The sequence below is a fragment of the Pan paniscus genome, chromosome 1 (genome assembly GCF_029289425.2).
Source record: "Pan paniscus chromosome 1, NHGRI_mPanPan1-v2.0_pri, whole genome shotgun sequence".
Lineage (NCBI taxonomy): Eukaryota > Metazoa > Chordata > Mammalia > Primates > Hominidae > Pan > Pan paniscus.
The window spans coordinates 104,056,374-104,077,322 of NC_073249.2; the positions used below are offsets into that span (position 1 = coordinate 104,056,374).

Below are 20,949 nucleotides of genomic sequence, written 5' to 3' on the forward strand. Positions count from 1 at the left end.
CCGGAGCTTCAGGAACCAGAAGAGGAAGACTTGAGGTGAAATCTGAAACTGCAATCCCCATACCTGGCTCAAAAGATGTGATACTGACTAGGAAAAGGCTGGAGAGAGAAGCTTCTTTTAAAGAGGTAATAAGGGATTGTTTTGATGTGCTGAGTTGAGGTGAAAATGACAAATATTCAGGTGGAAGTGTCCAGCATTCAAGTAGGATAACTTGGAACAGAAAGCCCAAATTATGTCATGGTGAAATGAGGATAATGTCTTATTAATAAAAACACGTCTTACTAGTCTTTCCTGGGGAACATGAAAGATAGAATTTCAGAAATTTAGAGAATGAAAAAGGAAAGATTGCAAGGCAATAAGTTGATTAAAATAGACTAAAATAAACTAATCAGTGGCAGCTATCTTAAAGCAAGATATATCTTCTACAGCACGATCTACCCAAATGCAAATCTGGGCAGAGAAATACAAAATATTTTTAGGACTGACAAAATTTCAGCTATATGTCTTTTCAAAAATGCTGCAGAGAGAAATTTAGATGGATTGGACAAATATTTGCATAAGGATTCCACAGCCAACGTACACAATTTTCCAACTACTATGGTTAGCACTGGGCTCAGGCACTACCTTTGCCAACCAGTAGATTTTCAGTATTGCCCCTGGCAGACATCCCATTAGCAATCTCTCCCCATTCCCAAACATTCCCAACTATTCTAGTCATGCCAATTCAACCAATGTCCCTTAAGCCTTACATAAACATTGACTTACACCGAAATGTATCCTATGGCTCTTACTAACTGTAACTTACTTAAATCACCCAAGCCTCTGTTTTCCCTGCTATAAAATGTAAAATAGCTGACAAAATACCTATTTGTATTTTTTGGAAACACGGGATAAAGCAAGGCAAGCAAAAAGAACAGCAGAGACAATGCTTAATAAATATCCTAGTAGGATCACCTTAATCCATGAAGAAAATGGAGTTTAATTTTTTTAATACAAAAAAACTCAATGAAGTTATACTTATGTTAAATTGGTGGTTATTTTAGGTCAGTGGTTTTAAAACTCAACAATGAAACTGTTTTCAAAAAGAGTTGTTATACAGAACAGAAAAAAGCAGCCACAATTTTAAAAAAGATATGAAGACCCAGATTCTCACTAACTCATTCAGCTCCCTTCATACTCCCTCCCCACAGCCACCCCAGCTCCTGAGGCAGGTTCCCAGGGCTCCAAGGAACATACTTTTAAAAAATCAGTATTTTGAATACATAATAAGTGATGTAACTTAAAAGTATGGTGAGAAAGTCCCATTGCCAAGAGAAACATGTTAATTTTTTATTTAAAAAATCATCACTCTTTTCATTGTGACATCTTGAAGAACGCTGAATGGCTTCAAAATAACTGCATATGCCAAGATTTCTGGAGTGGGCACGTTTGGTCTTCTTTCATAATGAAAACTGACAAACCTTTTTAAGGGGATAGTATTGTTTCTTCACTCTCCCCCCTCCTCACCCCTGCACACACATACATTTCTCCTTCCTGGGGAACTCCAAACAAAACAAAGGCCCTATAGCAATCAAGTAGATTGTCTCTCTTGATGGCGTCCCATGAGTTATGGAATTACATACTGCAGGCCCAGGTGGATTAGGGCCCCTAGAAAGTTTGCTTGATCAACAGAGTGCTGTTGATTTTTTCAACTGAATTAATTACTCTTGGAGTCCAAACTCTCCAGTGTGCCACAGTCCTCATCACTTCCTGTATCTTAAATATTGCATTATCTGTCCCCTAAAAATATTTGAACATGTGACCCAGAGAAGAGGACTTACAACTTGACTAGGCAACTTCTGTCACACTGGATTCATATGAAATTCCACTGCAAGTGACATCACCAGATTGGGGACCCTGAAGTGTTTGAGTATCTTCTCCACATCTGGTCATTTAGGCTAAGAAATTCCTTCTTGTCTACCAGGTCTTTTAGCATTCATTTTGTAAGTCATTCAACACCTACTTACTGAGAAGGAATACTGGGCTAGACAGTGTGCTAGGGGCTGGGGAAACCGCAATGCATAGGAGAGAATTCCCATCTCCAAGAGGCTCACAGTCAAACAGACATAAATAGGTGATTACAATATACACTAACAACATAGTTTTAGAAACAACTAGCAGAATTATATAGACGAAGATGCCAGGAAAGGCTTCTCAGAGTATCTGGCTTGGCAAATATCTCAACAAAGAGGGCTGAGCAGGGATGAGCCGAAGGAGAGGATGGAAAGTAGGTTGTGGGTGAGTTTTCCATGCAGCATGTGCAAAGGTCCAGGAGAAAGAGGAAGGAGCCTGTACTTGGAGGAATATTCGATTACTATTATCAGTGTCACACTTGCTATTCATCTAGACAGAAGCTCCTGAAACAAAAAGGATACACTTCAAAAGATGCCAATATATCCATGACCACACAAAAGAGTGTCTAGTCATATAATAAAGGGTGTACATATGCAGGCAACTCACATCCTGCCAAATATTAAATTTCTAATTTTATTATAATTTCTAATAAAACATTAGATTTATTATTATACAGAGTCATACTCCTTGATTGGGAAACTCTCAACTCAATAAACATTCTTTAGTCTCATGTCTTTTCTAAAGGAAAGAAATTAATGTTATATTCTTGGGTGAAAAAAAATGTGAGGTCTCAAAAGAGTATAACACAATTTGGGGATGCATATATATTTTACATGTATATAGACACATAAAAATCTAAAAGAATAAATTTTAACATGTTAACAGAAGACAGAAGTCATGTATTTTTTACTTTCTTCTTTTTGGCATATCTCTTTTTCTAACTTTTTTTTTTCTTTTTACAAAAAACAATTGTTATTTGTGTACTTTTAAAACCTCACAGTAATATTTTCACACTACCTTCTTGGCTGAAAGTTCACACTCGGAATTCCAGAGCAGTCCATGGCCAGGCCCACTGGGCTCCCCTTGCTCTCTCCTTGGCTTTGGTAACCACTGGCCCCAGGGACTCAGCCTGCTTTCCTATCCATCCCCTCAGTAGCTGTCACCATGCAGGTTACCCCTTCTGTTTCTTCTACCACTAACTCCATGTCTGACTGCAAGTGAAAGGAACAGAAGCCCAAACCTTTGGGTTTTAAGGAGTTTATTGCTAATCTGTAAAACAGAAAGAGACAGGAGATAAGCATGACAAAATATAGGGAAGAAATAACTTTTGCCTAAACTTCCAAATTGTGTACAATTGAAGCCTCTGCTTTATAGCTCTTAGCACACCTCTCAAATAAGAAGGCAGTACTGGGAAGGCTCTGAACCTGTGGCAGAACCACTGATAGCTGTGGAGCTATTCCAAGGAGTCTGGGAATCAGGGGGATTATCAAGATCATTGTTAGAATAAATTAATCTTACTGTATATATAGCAGAAGTTTTCAAGCATATGTAAATGCTACTAATAACCAAATAATTACACCTTGTTTTTCTTTAAACTGTAACTCTCAAGTATGTCTCTACATAATTTTTTGATGGTAGTGTCTGCATGCTCAAAAAGCTTGAAAACACTACTGGAGAAGAAGGTCTCGGGAGTGTGATGAAATACGTTTACATGGCAGCTTCATCATTTAATTGGTGAAAGTGACTATGTGTCTTAAACTCTCTGAGCCTCAGTTTGCACATCCAAAAGCAAGGATATAATTCCATGAACCTTTCCACCTCAAGTCCACAAGGCAGAATAGCAAGATGTTAACTGCCACTCTGAGGACCACCAAATAAAAGGACAATTTATTAGGCCACTTGCCAGCATGGACACAATCGACTCTTGGCATTTCTTATTATCCACAGAAAAATTAAAAGTATAAATGTAGAACAAAATTATCGTGTTTTTTTTAATAGTAACATGTAAGATCAATCTTTGTCTTTAAAATACCGTGTATCTCATTCTTGGAAAGCATCAAAATGAAAATGGTATAGTAAGTTTTATCTACAACTTGAATTAAAATTATTCTTGAAATATGTTCTGAATGGTTAGATGAAATGGTAATTAAATACAAATAGAGATAATCATATACTCTCTCTCCATAAGGCTCCCACCTCCTTCAATGAAGTCTAGTTCACCTAAAATGACACTATTAACATTAATTCAATATTATAAGTTGATAAGCACATTAAATCAAAACACAGCAAGATTATTTTAAGAGTCTGACTGAAATGTCAGGATGAGAAATAGATTAATAAATATTGGTTTCTAATGTCGGTAATGAAAACAAACACGTTGTTTTCAGAAAATAAAAGGTCTTCGCCATTAGGTACAAATCATAAAGGGATTATCTACGGTTACTACACTGTAACAACTTTTTACATATTGTATTATAGAACAAGCTTTTGAGAAGACAAAGCAACACATCAGCAGTTTAACCAATTGTCTTTCTCTTTTAACAGGCTGGTCTACATTAGATTAGATATAAAAGGCCCAGGTACTACTTGTGTTCGATCTTAGCCAAATGGCTGAGAAACATCCAGGTACATTTAAATCAGTGACAAAAGAAAACACTATCCCTTAATAAAATTACATAAAATAGGAAACATCTCTTACTTTAAGAGCAACCATGGTACTTGTTCCTATGGTGAAAACTGATGTTATCTCGATTAGTTAGTTATTCATCCCAACACCTGATCTTGCTCCCTTTTCCACCTCTAGCTATGTTAACAATAGAGTTCAGTAATTTGCTGATAAAGAATCTTAACTGCAGTATCTAACAGATCTTAGTGATTAAGCATATGACTTACCCTTTGTACAGATAAGTAAACTGAGGCCAAAAGAACTGAGGTATCTTATTAAAAATCAGAGAGCTAGTTAGTTGAAAAGTCCACCTGTCCTTCCTTTCCACATGTCTCACCAGAAAAACAGCAATGGTGAAAAGTCAACTCTGTTTTTAATGGGCCACTTTGTATATTTTAACTGTTAAAATAATCCAAGAGGATAGTAGTCATATACGAAGATCCTTTAGATATAATGTGTAGGACCAGCATTAATTTAATCAACCAAGTCTCCTCTCATTGAATTGTTAATTCATAATTACAAAGATGAAATTACAGTAAATTAAGAAATACTGTAATTTCATTCTCTCCAAAAAGTATACATTGAAGTTTGGTGAATACTGTTATATTTTCAACTAGTAAATCAATGTGCCAATTCTGGGTCTTAGGCATATTGTATATACTGGAATGATATTCACTTTAATTAAATTTGTTTTGAGATGTAGAATGTAATACAGATCCTACGTGTTTTTAAAAGTTCACATCAATTTCAAGCTTTTAAAAATGTATGTACACAAGAAAGCTTCTTTTGCAATTTATATGTTTACAAATGTTGCCATTAGCTAAGATATATTTTGGAATGTGATCAAACAATATTGAATGTCAAGTCTTAACAGCAGGGCTGGTCTAAGGAATTCCCTCTAAGCTAAATCTGATCCTTTCATATGTGGCTACTGCTCTTTTAAACTACTGTATCCCTAAAGGGCTAAAAGGAAGAAAATCCTAACTTAATAAGTGAAGGCAGCAAGGCATAGTATTTGAATGGCTACCTTTCATTTTAACTCTACTTCTTCAATTCAAAATTGTATTTGGGTTTGTTTCAAGTTGTTCACAATTTACTAACGAAATGTGCATCTCTCATTCTTCCCCCAAAAGAAAGAAGTCATCCACTCCAGCTACATATAAGTCTCCAATTTCTGTCTTACAACTAAACGTGAAAACCGAAATACCACTCATTGAAAAAAAAAATGTACAGAGAATTGGCAGGCTGCATGTTTATGTGAACCTTCAGAAAACATGGAAACACGCAGCCCCAACTCACCAGGAAAATCAACACTTGTGATCAAACTATTTTGTGACATTTTATGTCTTTCATACATTTCACTTCATATCCAGTATTCCAGTTTTGCACCGGCTTGCCTGTATCAACCCCAAATCGCCTGAGAGCAATCTAGTACTGTAGCAGAACCGTTTCAACATGAAGAGTTCTGCTCATCGCCTGTGGCGTGGTCTTCGAAACACCTGAATCAAACATTGATTCCCCTCCCCCTGCTATTTAAAACCGAGGGACGTCAGGCTTGGGTTGTAGGTAAAGAAAAGCCACAATAATCAAACAAGCAACCAAAATACCCGAACACGGAACACGCTAAGAACAAAGGAAACACAAGAGTGTGAACAGGAAATGAAGCAACTCTACACCCATAAATACCTTCTGGGGCCGCCAACATAGGTAAAAGTAAAGGTGGAGTCTGAGTATCTGAAATCTGAAACAGAAAGTCCTGTCAAAAGCTAGCTACCCCTGGAGTGGATTTGTTTTAACCCCGATCAGGACTTGGGCCCTCCATTTGGAGGAGTCAGGGGAGGCCTGGCCGGGCGGGAGGCGAGGGCTAGAGGGCGGCGAGGTCTCCCCGCGCAGCGTCCGAGAGGATGCGGCGCGCCCCCGACTGGGTGCAGCGGCAGGCCGCCCCCGGCAGCAAGTGCCGGGTGCCATGGCAACGGCGGGAATTTCCCGGTCGGGGAGGCCGGAAGCAGCCCCAGCCGGGCTCGCGGCAGCGAAAGCAAAATCCGATCTCTCTCCCGGGGGAGCAAAATGGACGAAAGGCGACCCCCCAGGCAGGGGCTCTGGGTGCCTTGGGAATCCGAGGAATCCCTTCTCTTTGCCAGTCGGAGGGGACTAGATGGAGCCGAAGGGGCCGGAGATGGGCCGAGCGCTGCCCCCCGGGGGTCCTCAGCGCCGGGCGCAGCTTACGAGCGCAGCGCAGCGCAGCAGGCTCCATTCCCGGCCGCCGCCGCTCAGCCCATTACGCAAACCTGGCGGGTCCAACCAACCCCGCTCTGCCGCCGCTGCTGGAACCCAGGAGGCGTGCTTGCAGGCTTCGGGCACTACGCGGGGCTGGAAATACCACGCACTGCCCCTTCGCCTAGACCCCCGCTCGGGCCACGCGGGTTCTGCCCTCAAAGCTGGTAGCTGCCCCAGACTTGGGGGTGGGGGGAGGGGAAGGGGCGAGGCTGGCGCCCCCTCCCGCTTTTGGCTCCCGCGTTGGTTGCAGCAGCTGTTGCCAAATGAACCCCGGAATGCGGACGTGCAAACCCTCCACCCCAACCCCAGCCACACACGTCGCGGTCAGAGAACTGGGAAGGGGGCGCTGGGTCCGAGGTTCTGGAAAAGCAAGAACTCACCTGCAAACAGGCAGTCCTCAGCTCTGGACTTCTGGATCACGACGTCGATATCCTTCTGAATTTGGTCTTGCCTTGAACACATCCCCATTAAATAAATCCCTGGAAAAGAAGCAGCCGCTATTTCCACCCCACCCCCCTCGCACGCTTTCAGCTTTCGTAAATATTCAGTTAAAAATGAAACCTCTGGCCGAGGCAGGGGCTGAAGGCCAAGTGGTTTCGGAAGTGATCCTGGGTGAGAGGAGGAGGAGGAGGAGGAGGAGGTGGTGGAGGAGGAGGGGGAGGTCGGCTTTCCATTTCCAGATGTGACCGCCCAGCTGCTGCTCGCCGCTGCTGGATTCCAATTTCCTCCCCTTCTGGCGATGGATTGGTGATGACCCCGAGTCTCACTTTCTCCTTCCCCCGCCCGGACCAACCGCCGTGGGGGGCCGAGGGTGCCGGGGACGGCCGGAGAGCGATCACCGGCTGGGCGGCGGGAGCCGACGAGGGGCGAGCCCCGCTCCGGCTCAAGCGCGCACACCCCTCACGGCCCGCACTCCGGCCTTCCACACCCGTGCACACTCTCGCCCGCGGGCGGCGGCAGCCGTGCCCAGGCTGCTGCAGCGCCACCCGCCCGCCGCGGACCCTCCGCGCCCTCCGCCTAGTCACCCGGCCCGGCCGCGGGCCGCCGGGGCTCGCAGAGTGTCAGCCATCCCGGGCAGGAGTCGCGTCTCCCCACCCCGACCTCCACTCGCGCCGGGAGCTGAGCGGCAGTGTAGGTAGTGAAGACTCCCTGGGGCTCCCAGCCTTCCCTCTCCGCGCTCTCCCCCCATCACTTTTATGAATTCGACTCCACTTTCTAAAGGAATTATGAGTCTTGCGGCAAACACAAACCGGAGTGGCCGGGAGGGGGAAAAGGGGGGAAAAGAAAATCTTTAAAAATTAAAAAAATAATAAAACGAACAAATCTTTACTTGTTGCCACATCAGATAACACGGAAAAAGCCTTGAAATTACTCCAGATGTGCACCCTCCCCTTCCCTCAGTGCCTGAGTCTTTTTCCTCCAGATCGAAGTATTTCAGCCCTTTTGGGGCGCCGTTTGCGAAACACAGCCCCTTTTGAGGGACTTCCTCCTCTTGAAAGGACTCACCAGTTCTCCCTTCCTAGGTATTTCTGTCCATGAGAAATTGTCAGAATCAACTGGCACGTTCCAGGGTCTTCCTAAAGGATGGAAACCTGTTTGGCTTGCTTTTTAAAACCACCTCCTTTGACAGTCAGTCCAGGGAAAGCTACAATCCAGGTGTTCAGAAATGAGATACTGCTCTGATTCTCACTTTCTGTTCTGCCTAAGGACACCTCAGGCTGACGTAGCTGCCCCACCTCTATATTGGTTTATGCCCTAGGAGAGGTCTCCAGCAGGCACTTTTCTTGTTGATCTTTTCTCCGCTGAGAAGGCTCCCGCCAGTAGACCATGACTCGTTTTGCTTTGCATTCTCAGTGCCACGTACAGTGCCTGGAATACAGGAGGGTGGCCTAAATGTTGGCTGAATGCATGAATGGTCATTTCTTGCAGCCTCTTTTCATTACCCTGTCTCATCAGCTTTCTTATCAGAATAAGTGCCCAAGAGTGCCAAACTGTTTCAGACCCTTAATCTATTTAGTTCTGATTCTGACCGTGACAACATGATGTTCAGCACGGTAGGAATGACTGCCATCTCTGAAGGAGTCTTAAGATTCTGTAGAATCAATGAAAGATTCTATGTTCTAACGCCTTTATCTTTCAGGAAAGAAATTACAAAATAGTTTCATTGTCCAGTCATATTCACTATGAGTTATAAGAGGAAACATTCTATCTAGAACTAGAAATACCATTTGACCCAGCCATCCCATTACTGGGTATGTACCCAAAGGACTATAAATCATGCTGCTATAAAGACACATGCACACGTATGTTTATTGCGGCACTATTCACAATAGCAAAGACTTGGAACCAACCCGAATGTCCAACAATGATAGACTGGATTAAGAAAATGTGGCACATATACACCATGGAATACTATGCAGCCATAAAAAATGATGAGTTCATGTCCTTTGTAGGGACATAGATGAAATTGGAAATCATCATTCTCAGTAAACTATCACAAGAACAAAAAACCAAACACCGCATATTCTCACTTATAGGTGGGAATTGAACAATGAGAACACATGGACACAGGAAGGGGAACATCACACTCTGGGGACTGTTGTGGGTTGGGGGGAGGGGGGAGGGATATCACTGGGAGATATACCTAATGCTAGATGACGAGTTAGTGGGTGCAGCGCACCAGCATGGCACATGTATACATATGTAACTAACCTGCACATTGTGCACATGTACCCTAAAACTTAAAGTATAATAATAATAAATTAAAAAAAAGAACAAAACATCACATTGTACCACATAAAAAAAAAAAAAGTTGGATTTTGCAAGGAAGATAGACATCTGACTAAAGTTTGGCCAAGCAAGGAATCTTTGTTAGTACTACTTCTTGTTTAAGGAAAGAAGAGACACTCATCTTTCCTTCAAACAATATAAGTCTCTTTTCTTGTTTGATCACCTTTTATTCATTAAGGACCAGTTGAATCATCTGTTGGGACTTGGTAGCAGAGGATATTTCCTGGATAGTGTGAGCTATCAGGCCTTTAATGTGGGAAGTTTAGTTTCTATAAAAATAAAATTAAAAAAGATTAATAGTTGGAACGAACTATAAAGACAGTTTCTGAGCCCAGAGGGCAACTGATCAATATGATTTCTAGATGCTGGGCTTGTAGTATCTTCAGCTGGAGTGAGAAGAAGCATTGGATTAGTTTGCAGTTTGAATGCCATAAAGATGGGCCACACACAAGCTGTTGTGGTAATTTTTCTGAAGCTTATGTCAAGTCATCCAGTTTCAGTTTGAAGGACTTCAAGAAATGAAAAGTTTATAATTTTAGTGATTCCAAGCCAGAATAGAAGGAAAAAAATGAAATATTAATTTGGAGTGTTGTAGCTAAATATTGTAGTAAACTAGAAAAATTGAGGATCTATTGCAGATTGCAGGCAGATAATAAAACCTCAGAAAAAAAAAAAACAGCTAGAATCTAATATTGGGTGCACTGCAGTTTTCTCCCGAAACATAACTTTTCTCTCTATATTCACTCTCATTTCTGTCAAAGATAATCAAAGTCAGATTGATTTGTTTGCTAAATAAGTTTAATCTCATTAAACTTGTACTGGTTATGTACACAAGTGCAGTTAAGAGTAGCGATTGACCATTTAGGCTCTTTTAAAGGTTGCGTTTGTCAGATAAGAAATCTCAGATTAAACTTTTTGTTTTTGTTTTTTTAGACAGAGTCTCCCTCTGTCTCTCAGGCTGGAGTGCAGTGGTGCGATCTTGGCTCACTGCAACCTCCGCCTCCTGGGTTCAAGCGATTCTTCTGCTCAGCCTCCCGAGTAGCTGGGATTATAGGTGCGTGCCACTATGCCTGGCTCATTTTTTGTATTTTTAGTAGAGACAGGGCTTTCACCATATTGGTCAGGCTGGTCTTGAACTCCTGACCTCGTCATCCACCTGACGGTTGGCCTCCCAAAGTGCTGGGATTACAGGCGTGAGCCACTGTCTCCAGTCAGATTAAACTTTTAAAAGCCACTTGAGGCTGGGATACAAGCCCAAAACTTGTCATTAGTCTGCACCTGTTACATTTATAGATTTAGATAAATTTCTCTCTTCTTGAGGTCCCTAAAATATCCCAAGGTTTCCAGACCTGCCAAGCAGTGACATTCTTTACTTACCTGTAAGTCTGGGAACCCTAGAGCCAGTTTTTCCAAGATGGTACTTTATTGGTTCCATAAAGCCAACCTTAGTCCCCTAAAGCCTTCTGGTCATATCTGAAAACATGATGTTTCAGTCAAAGCCTTGGTGATATAACCTGTGTTTCCAGTTTGTCCTGTTACAAAGACAACAGATTCTTATTAAACTTATGCAAATAAATACATTGCCATAAAAATAAGAATATGCACAAATAGTTTCCAAATTCTGGAGGGATAAGTTAGGGAGAAAAAGTAAATGTTTCCATTTTGCACAAAAGTATTCTTTACTGAATTGGTGTAAGCTAGAGATAGCTTAAAAGAAAGTTTTCTGAAATCTGGAAAACAAAACATTTAAAGAACTAGCAATGTTTCAAACAAAAAGTCATTTTAAAAATTATTCTCATCAGCTCATTCAGTACCATGTAATTAAATCTTGTTTTGCTTGATCTTGGGTTAGTAGTTACATGAACCCATCAGTTTTATTAGAGTTCTGGAAATTCTTACCAGTCCAATGGTATGACGTTAAAGTTGTTCAGAAACCTGTATTCCAGAATACTCATAAGAGTATTTTCCATAAATCTCCTTGAAGAAGAAGTCATTTTGGACTGTAGCTAATTTCAAATGCTTTTAGAGAACAATTAAATTAAAACAATAACTGTCTACAGATGACAAGGACTTAAAATGTCCATGGTTAAAAAATCTAATGAGAGTTCATTACAATGATGCAATTTATAAGAAAATTTGGTTAGCATGGCATACAGCATTTTAACATAATAACCAAAATTATGACTGATAACATACTAGATTTCTAGGAATCTCATACAACTTTTGTACACTTATCCCAATAATATATCCATAAACATAACTTAAAGATGGCTTAGCATCACTTTTTATTTGAATGCTACACATATAATTTAGCATATTAAATAAATCTAATTGGTTTAATCTCTCTTTCATGCAAAAAAAAATATTCTTTGTGGCTTTCTGAGGGTCCAATATGGAGAATCCTAAGTTAATTTGAGGTCAAAAAGACTTAACTTAGAATGTGATTTTGGGAAGATTGTCAAAAATGTCAAAAAGTTTAAAACATTTAAAACAAATATGACCATAGTTATCTATTTAATAAAAGCTCCATTAAAAGATTTTAAAGGCAAATTCAGATTACATAGTTGTGAACAAGAACTTAGCTCCTTTAATATTGAGAAGACTCACTTTTCTTAAGTAACCAAAAACCTAATAAAACAACACGAAACTCAAGAAATTATCTTGATGAAACAGAGTCTCTGTTTCTGAGGCCAATTACTTAAAAGGAAAAAAATACCCTTTACATTCTCAGACCAACATTCCAAGAAAACTTTACCATTTTAATGGAGAAGATCAAATTCTACTTTTGAATCAATGTATTACTAAAACTAAGTTTTAATAAAACCTTATAAATAAATCTATCCAATCTCAGTCAGCTTAGACCATACAAGATAAGATTTTCACAATCCTTCTAGACATCTTTTCTTATTTACTTTTGCAACAGACATACACCAGACAATTAAGCAATTTACTTTTACTACATATTCTACTCTTAGGTTGAATTTATGGTTTTATGGCCTTAAACATCTAACAGTAACAACACAAACTTGTCTAATCAGCAAAGCCAGGTAAAATAAGTGTATGCTGACAATTCTGAAAATGTTTCTATTTTTATTTTACCAATATTTTTTAAACTAGTTTTTATTTACTAAGGAATATCCCAGATTATGTGAACTTAAAAAAAATTGGGTCAGTTTCTACTTTTCTGAAAATTTTATACATTCTTATTTCTTTGAGTGCTCATTTATCCCTAGCCAATTTGGGTATTTTAGTTTGGTAATAACGTTGGAGGTAGAAAAATATCACATATACATAACATAATAACATAGATACACACATGTACACATACACAAACATATAGACTGATGTAACCAGATCTTATGACTTTTCATTTAAAAAATTTTAACCAGGCCAGGTGCAGTGGCTCATGCCTGTAATCCCAGCACTTTGGGAGGCTGAGGCGGGTGGATCACCTGAGGTCAGGAGTTCAAGACCAGCCTGGCCAACATGGCATAACCCCGTCTCTACTAAAAATACAAAAATTAGCTGGGCGTGGGGCATGGTGGCGCCCGGCTGAGGCACAAGGAGCACTTGAACCCAGGAGGTGGAGGTTGCAGTGAGCCGAGATTGCCCCGCTGCACTCCAGCCTGAGCAATGAAGTGAGACTCTGTCTCAAAAAAAAAAAAAAAAAAAGTTTTTAACCATGAGGCAGTAAAACAGACTAATACAAAAATACAAACTCACTGGTTTATCTCCGCTTTATATTGTTATCCAAATTGTGTTTCTGGTGAAAAAGGGATAAGTTGAGTTGACCTACATAACAAAGGCTAAAGCTTTTTACCAATATTTGTGGAGGAGGTTTTTTAAGTTTTTTTTTTTTTTTTTTACTTTATCAGTTTCCAAATAGTTTCTTTTTTCTCCTATTATCAGCCCCAGGTGCTTGTTTTTGAGGGGCCTCTGAGTCCCTTGAGAGCCCCCTCAAAGGAGGGTAGGATAGGGGTCCTGAAGTTCAGCAGAAAAGAAACGGGTCTGGCAAGAGTGGACAGAGAAATAGTCAGCAGAGACTTGAGAAGAGGGGTTTCAGGTGACAGAGCTCCCATGGGAGAAGCAGGATCCAATAGAGAGAAGAGAAAGAGCAGAGTGGTTTTATAGAGAGCCAGGAAGAACAATTTGTAGCCCAGGGAATCAGGGAATAACCCCTCACTCAGAAAAAGAGAGCCAGAAAGAAGAGACTTCTAGTCTAGGGACTCAGAGAATAGACCACTCAGAACAAGGAGCCCACACGAAGACCTTCCTGCCCAGAGGATTCCTTTCAAAAGAAGCCTGGGGCTCTACCCCAGCTTCAGAGAGGATATTCATCCCTTAAGATTCAAAATCTGTCCTTAGCCATCAACGGGCTTTTGTCTGGAGCAATGGCTCAGGAATCTGATTCACCAATGGATCCCTAATCAGTCAGAAATGACAACAAAGACTTCAAAGGCATGCATTTAGGGTCCTGAGTGAGAGGCCCAGGATCCAGTGATGAATCTGTCCTATTTGAGTTTCAACACCATAATTGTTAAAGAAAAAATTATTCAGTGATACTTCAAATGCACAGTAAAGAAGACTTTATTCAGGACCATCACCATAGATATAGGAACCACTGCAACACAGTCTTGGAGCTGGGGAGAGAGATGGGCTTAACTCTGAATACAGCATGGGGAAGTGGGAATTTATAGCCCAGGAGCAATGCAGGGGTCAGTGAATCTCTTTTTAACTCCCAGAAGTATCTAATTGGTTTTGTCCCCGCACTACATGAATAGTAGTATTTCAGTACAGAAGAAAACCCCAGGCCTAGCGATGGCCGTTCTGGGCATTTTGCCAGGCTCTCCCAGGGTGCGTTTTCTGACCTCACCTACTTCTGATCAACTGAGGTCAGGAATTCAAGACCAGCCTGACCAACATTGCAAAACCCCGTCTGTACTAAAAATACCAAAAAAAAAAAAAAAAAAAAAAATGCCCAGCGTGGTGGTGTATGTCAGTAAGGCTGTAATCCCAACTACTCAGGAGGCTGAGGCAGGAGAATCGCTTGAACCCAGGAGGCAGAGATTGCAGTGAGCTGAGATCCTGCCACTGCATGCAATACAGCCTGGGCAACAGAGTGAGGCTCTGTCTCAAAAAAAAAAAAAAGAAAGAAAGAAAATAAAAGAAAAAAGAAAAAAAATTTAGCAGGTTAGTAGAAATATAATGCACACGAGAATGGCAACCATGAAGACAATCTGTATTCCAGAATAGTAAGGGAACCTATTCCATTAGGGAGCCAACTGAAAATATAAAATCCCAGTTCACACCCCGGGGTGTGGTGTCACGTGCCTGTAGTCCCAGCTACTCGGGAGGATTAGTAAGGAGGTTTGCTTGAATTCATGAGGTCAAGGCAGAAGTAACCCTGATCGTGCCACTGCACTCCATCCTGGGGGACAGTGAGACCTTGTCTCAAAAACAAACAAAAAACCCCACAAAACCAAACAACAACAACAATTTGTCACCTCACTCTGAAATGACAGTGGCAAACATCACTTTGCTATTGGAAAACTGAAAGAGAAACACTCCCTCTTGCTATCAACCTGCCCTCTTGCTCCAACATGTCTGACCAATGGTTTAAAATGCCCAAAAGCTGATGTACTCAATTTATAGTACACTTACCTGTTCTGCACCAGTATTTATTTTTGTGTGGAGGAGATCACCATGCATGGTCCTATAAATGTCTAATGGCATGGAATGATGCAGGGCAGTGTCTTTAAGATATTTGGAGATATATATATATATATACACACACACACACATATATGTAAATATATATATAAATATATATAAATATATATAAACATATAAATATATATAAACATATAAATATATATAAACATATAAATATATATAAATATATATAAACATATAAATATATAAATATATATATATATACACACACACACATATATCTGAAGAAACCCAACATTGGGCGAGTTCCCTCTAACTTTTCACTAGGCATGACCACTGCTCTATTTTAGATAGAGATTCAGTGGGGCAAAACCTGAGAATTATCTGCCCGGCTATCAAGAAGATAGCTCCTTGCATTTTTGGGGGGAGAGCACTTTTGCTTCAAGGGAGTGTTTCTTCCCAGAATTACAAATCTTTCTGTAACCTCAGGAAACACTGCTGATGAAAACCAGGCATGGTGGCTCTGGCCTGTAATCCCAGTGACTCGGGGGCTGAGGCAGGAGGATCACTTAAGCCCAGGAGTTGGAGGCTGCAGTGAGCTATGATGGCACCACTGCACTCCAGCCTGGGCCACAGAGACAGACGCTGTCTCTGAAAGAAAAAGAAAAAAGAAAGAAAAACATTGCTGACGAAACTGCGGCCTCTTTTGCAGCTCAATAAAAAGCTATTTATTCACTGGCTAAGGTTGTACTAGGTAATCACATCACTTTAGATGATATATTTAGCTGAGCAGGGAGATGTATGTGTGGTGGCAAATACCTCTTGTTGCATATACATAAATGTTTCCCATGCAGTAGAACCTTCTCTAGAAAAAAAATTAGAAAAGAAGCCACTTGGCTACAAGAAATCACTAAAGAAGAAATGGTATTTGATGTTTTCCCTGATGTTTTCAGTTGGCTGCCTAATGGAATAGGTTCCCTTACTGTTTCGGGATATAGATTCTCTTTGTGATTATCATTCTTGTGTGCATTATATCTCCACTAGTCAAATTATTAATGTTATGTATTTCTCATTGTTTTACTTCTTTTGAGAAACGAAATTCATGGTACTCTGAAGACTAGAGATGATTCAACAAGTGACAGCAACTATAGAATTGGCCGAGATCTCTCTGTCTCCCCCCGCCCCAATTCTGTGATGCCAATTCAGCTTCTGGGCACTGTTAAAAATTCCTTAGTGAGAGGGCTCCTTTCCTCCCCTGCCCCCAGTGTGGGACAGGACTATCTGGGAATGAGCCTTTCTGGCAAGGAGAGATACAGCTTTTGATCGACAATGCTTTCAAGAAAGACTTTTTATCTGGCCGGGCGCGGTGGCTCACGCCTGTAATCCCAGCACTTTGGGAGGCAGAGGCGGGCGGATCATGAGGTCAGGAGATCGAGACCATCCTGGCTAACACAGTTAAACCCCGCCTCTACTAAAAATACAAAAAATTAGCCAGGCGTGGTGGCGGGCGCCTGTAGTCCCAGCTACTCGGGAGGCTGAGGCAGGAGAATGGTGTGAACCCAGGAGGCGGAGCTTGCAGTGAGCCGAGATCCCGCCGACAGAGGGAGACTCCGTCTCAAAAAAAAAAGACTTTTTATCTAAAGGGAGAATGAGGAAAGAAGAGAACTTTTATGAGGAATGTGAGCCTTTCCAAATTCTCAGGCCCAGAGAGGCATTACATTGAGACAGCAACCACATTCTGCTTCCTTTTTGTACAATACCGTATTTGAAAAACAAAAAAACAAACCTACGAGACTCATGAAATTGGACAACATTCTTTATAACACTACTACTGGTAAAACCAGCAAGGATGGCTGGTTTGCAGTCATCTGAGCAGCCTCTCTAGTTTCATAGATATGATTTCTCTCTGATAGTGAAAGGCTTCCAATTTTAAGCAAACTGCTACTTCACAAAGATAAGCAGCTTTGAAAGGAAACGGTTTTCTTTGTAATCCTAAACGTTCTAGTCTGCGAATTAAAAGCCACTGTTTGAAGACCGGCGCACAGCTTCCAGCTGGCCGCCAGAAGGGTCCTCCGCAGGACACAGGTTAAGTAGTCGCTTCTTTGGGGGATACTAGATGCGGGGTCTGGGCGCACCTCCGGAAAGGACAAGGGCGGGAGTGAGAGGTGGGACAGCAGACGTCACTTCCTCCGTCGGCTCCCCCAGCGGGTTGGTAGGCTGAGTGGCGGGGGGTGGGGCGGAAGAGCAGAAGGAGACTGGGAAAGGCACTGTCGGTGACATCACCGATAGGGCGTTTCTATGTAGATGAGGCAGCGCAGGGGCTGCTGCTTCGCCACGAAGGATTTCCCGCGCTGTAGGAGCAAGTCCAGGACCACTGGCTGGACATGAGAGTCCCAGCTGTGTGTTAGGGCTAGGAGGGCTCGGGGTGGTTGGGGATTGGCTGGAGTGGTGCTGGGGCAAGTGACTGTGCGTTTAAAGGGTGAGGCGTATGGAGCTGCGGCGGGGCGGAGATACATGGAGTCTTATTTATGTGGTAGGGTAGATATTATGGTTACTGAAGTGACTTCTAAACCCGACTCAACTATTTCATTCCAAGTATGCTGTTCTGTCATTTCCTCTAACCTGGGAAGCTCAGCTGCGTAATTTGTAGTAACGAAGCAGAAGTTACAACGAAAAGACAAGTTTTCCTGTACTTGGCAGGCGCCCCCCCCTCCGCCCCCCACCAAGGCCTGCAGTGGATAGAGCCTAGCAGATCCTGGACAATACTATCCGAAAAGCTACATCTCTGACAGTGATTTCCAGCGACTTTGTCAACACGGTCCGCCCCCAGCAAGTATAAGAGGAAAAACAACAAATGTCTTTACTGCCTTGTCTTTCCCCCTTGCCACTTGTCATTATTCAAGTTTTGTAAGTTCCTGATTTCCATTCAGTGCAGCTGCAAGGTTACCAGCTGTGCTTGCGTTGCAAGACCTGTCACAGTTTGATTAACTGCCTTCTTTCTGCTTCTGTAAGCCCTCTTGCCTGCCCCGCGAGTTTCGCACCATCAAATTCCTGCTGCACCATTCAAACTAGCCAACCCCCTTTCAGAAGTGTGTATAAAAGTCAAGCCCCCTGTCTTTCTTCGGGGCTCACGCTAGGCCCGAGTGCACTCAATAAAATCCTTCTGTTCCACCCGTTGGTCTCTTTGTTCTCCTGATTCCCGCAACAGTAGTAGGGGACTGCGTTCGTGCTTTCCCCTGGTCTTTCATGGTATGAATAACAGCATTTGTTTTTTTCATCTATAGTCGCAGGCCCGGTCTCAGTGATTGTATGGTGTGGTCAGCTGTTTTTGTTTTTGTGAGACCTTATTTTCTTGTTTACTGTCCTGGGACAGATGTCTGTAGTCACTTGTTTCCTCAGGAGGCAAATTTCAGTCTCTGTGGGGGAGGTCTCTCATGTTAGCTGTGGTGGTACTTGGCGGGCAGAGCTCAGGGATCTAGGCTTCCCTGCTTTGTAGATTGCTCAATGGTCCCCAAGGCCTACTGGCTTTTAACACCACTTGAAAACCTTAGTGTTTTTCCATTGTCCCCGGAGTCACCTCTTACAGAGCCTCTTTTTTTTGTTTGTATTTTTCCCTGAGACAGAGTCTCACTGTATCTGGTGGGATCTTGGTTCAAGCGATCCTCCCACCTCAGCCTCTGGAGTAGCACAGGCACGAGCCATCGCAGCTGGCTAATTTCTGTTCTTGTTTTGTTGTTGTTGTTGTTTTGTTTTTTTAAGAGTTGAAGTTTCGCCATGTTGCCCAGGTTGGTCTCCAATTCCTGGACTCAAGTGATCTGCCCTGCCTTGGCCTTCTAAACTGCTGGGATTAAACGTATGATCAATCACACCTGGCTAGCCCCTGCTTTTCCCTATAGCATTCATGGGAGTTTGTGGGATTTCTGTGCTGGGGGGAACATGTACTCAGCTCATAGAACCAAGTAGAAATTGTACTTGGAACTGGTGCCATTGGGTTGTAGACATAACACGCTTGCTCTTTGTATGGAAAGGGCTTTGCCAGTGCCCTGGTGCCCCTGCACAGGGCATCGAGGCCTGCAGGTCAGAATGGCAGTCTCACCTATGTGTTCGTGTAATACACAGCAATTCTCCCTGGAATATAAGATGGGAGGTCTTGTGAGGTTCCTCCAAGTAAGAAGACAAATTTCCCTGAAGTTTGTATTGACGAATTTAAAAATTAATAATAACAGCCCAACCTCCTGGATGGCAAATGTCCTTTACATTGACAGACCGCAACTGCCCTACTTGCCTCAGCTCCTCCGTGCAGATGCAGCCCCTGATTCCCTCCACACAGGTCATTTCCTCTCTGCTTTATCCAAAAGAGGGAGACAGCGGTTCTGCAGGAACCGCTAGGCCTTCAGGCCTTTGCTAGGAGCAAAGTAGGGGGAAATGGTCGCTGGAGCTGGGACCTGGGCACTGGGCCAGGTTGCCCTGCAGGAGGGGAAGTACTCAGGGCTAGAGGGGGCCAAGCACCAAGACCTCAGCATCCCCAACCTCCAAAAGGACTCAGAGAGAGGCAGAAACCGAGACAGGGTTCTTCTTTCAAGGAAGACCCCAGGGCTCTGAACCAAAATCCAGATTTTTCCCCATCTGCAGCTTAATTCCACCTTAGTTGGTGCAACTTCATCCTTCCCCTATGCTCAGGACAAAAAACGGTTCTTCTATAGCCTGGTCATTCTCTGATCCCATACATCCTATTGGTCAGAAAATTATGTTTTTTCTTTGGTTAACTGCAGACTTTGGTCTGCACAATCTTTTTCTTTCTTGGTCTGAAAACCACCCCACAGTCCCATATGTAGCTTTTTTGGATAAACCTAGAAATGGACCCTTCTGGTCTTACAGCTTGAAACTTAGTATTTGTTGGCCGGGTGCGGTGGCTCACGCCTGTAATCCCAGCACTTTGGGAGGCCGAGGCGGGTGGATCACGAGGTCAGGAGATCGAGACCATCCTGGCTAACACGGTGAAACCCCGTCTCTACTAAAAATACAAAAAAGTAGCTGGGTGTGGTGGGTGCCTGTAGTCCCAGCTGCTCGGGAGGCTGAGGCAGGAGAATGGCATGAACCTGGGAGGCGGAGGTTGCAGTGAGCCGAGATCGCGCCACTGCACTCCAGCCTGGGCGACAGAGCAAGACTCCGTCTCAAAAAAAAAAAAAAAAAAAAAAAAAAAAAAAAAAAAAAAAGAAAGAAACTTAGTATTTGTTTTATCTGAGTTCCTTCCTCAGGAAATGACCTTCAGGCCTGTCAAAAAAGCTATCAAAGTACTGAAATTCATCCGGAAAATGAGATGCTGGGACCCCTCATTCATCATGATTGCTTCCTTGCTTCTCCCTAGTTCCTGTTTTCTTACTCATTGTTAACATTTCTTCCCTGCCATCTAAACCTCTGGTTTTGGTTGGTCAGGGAGATGGATTTGAGACTGAGTTCTCATCTCCCCCACTGCAGCACCCTATTAAAGTGCCTTCCTTGGCGATAATCGTCTCGGTGATTGGCTTTCTGTGCGGCAACCAGCAGGAATCCCAGATCTCTGAATTTTGGCAAAGGAGTCTCGTGATAAAGGTGGGATGGATTCTACTGACCAACATCAAAACGTTCAGACATTTGAAAGCCTTAATCTC

General features: G+C 42.5%; 1 pseudogene; it reads left to right on the plus strand.

Annotated features, from left to right (window-relative positions):
* The first annotated feature begins 6,314 nt into the window (after window positions 1–6,314).
* LOC117977948 (uncharacterized) lies at window positions 6,315–7,316 on the plus strand (annotated as a pseudogene).
* Window positions 7,317–20,949: the final 13,633 nt, after the last annotated feature.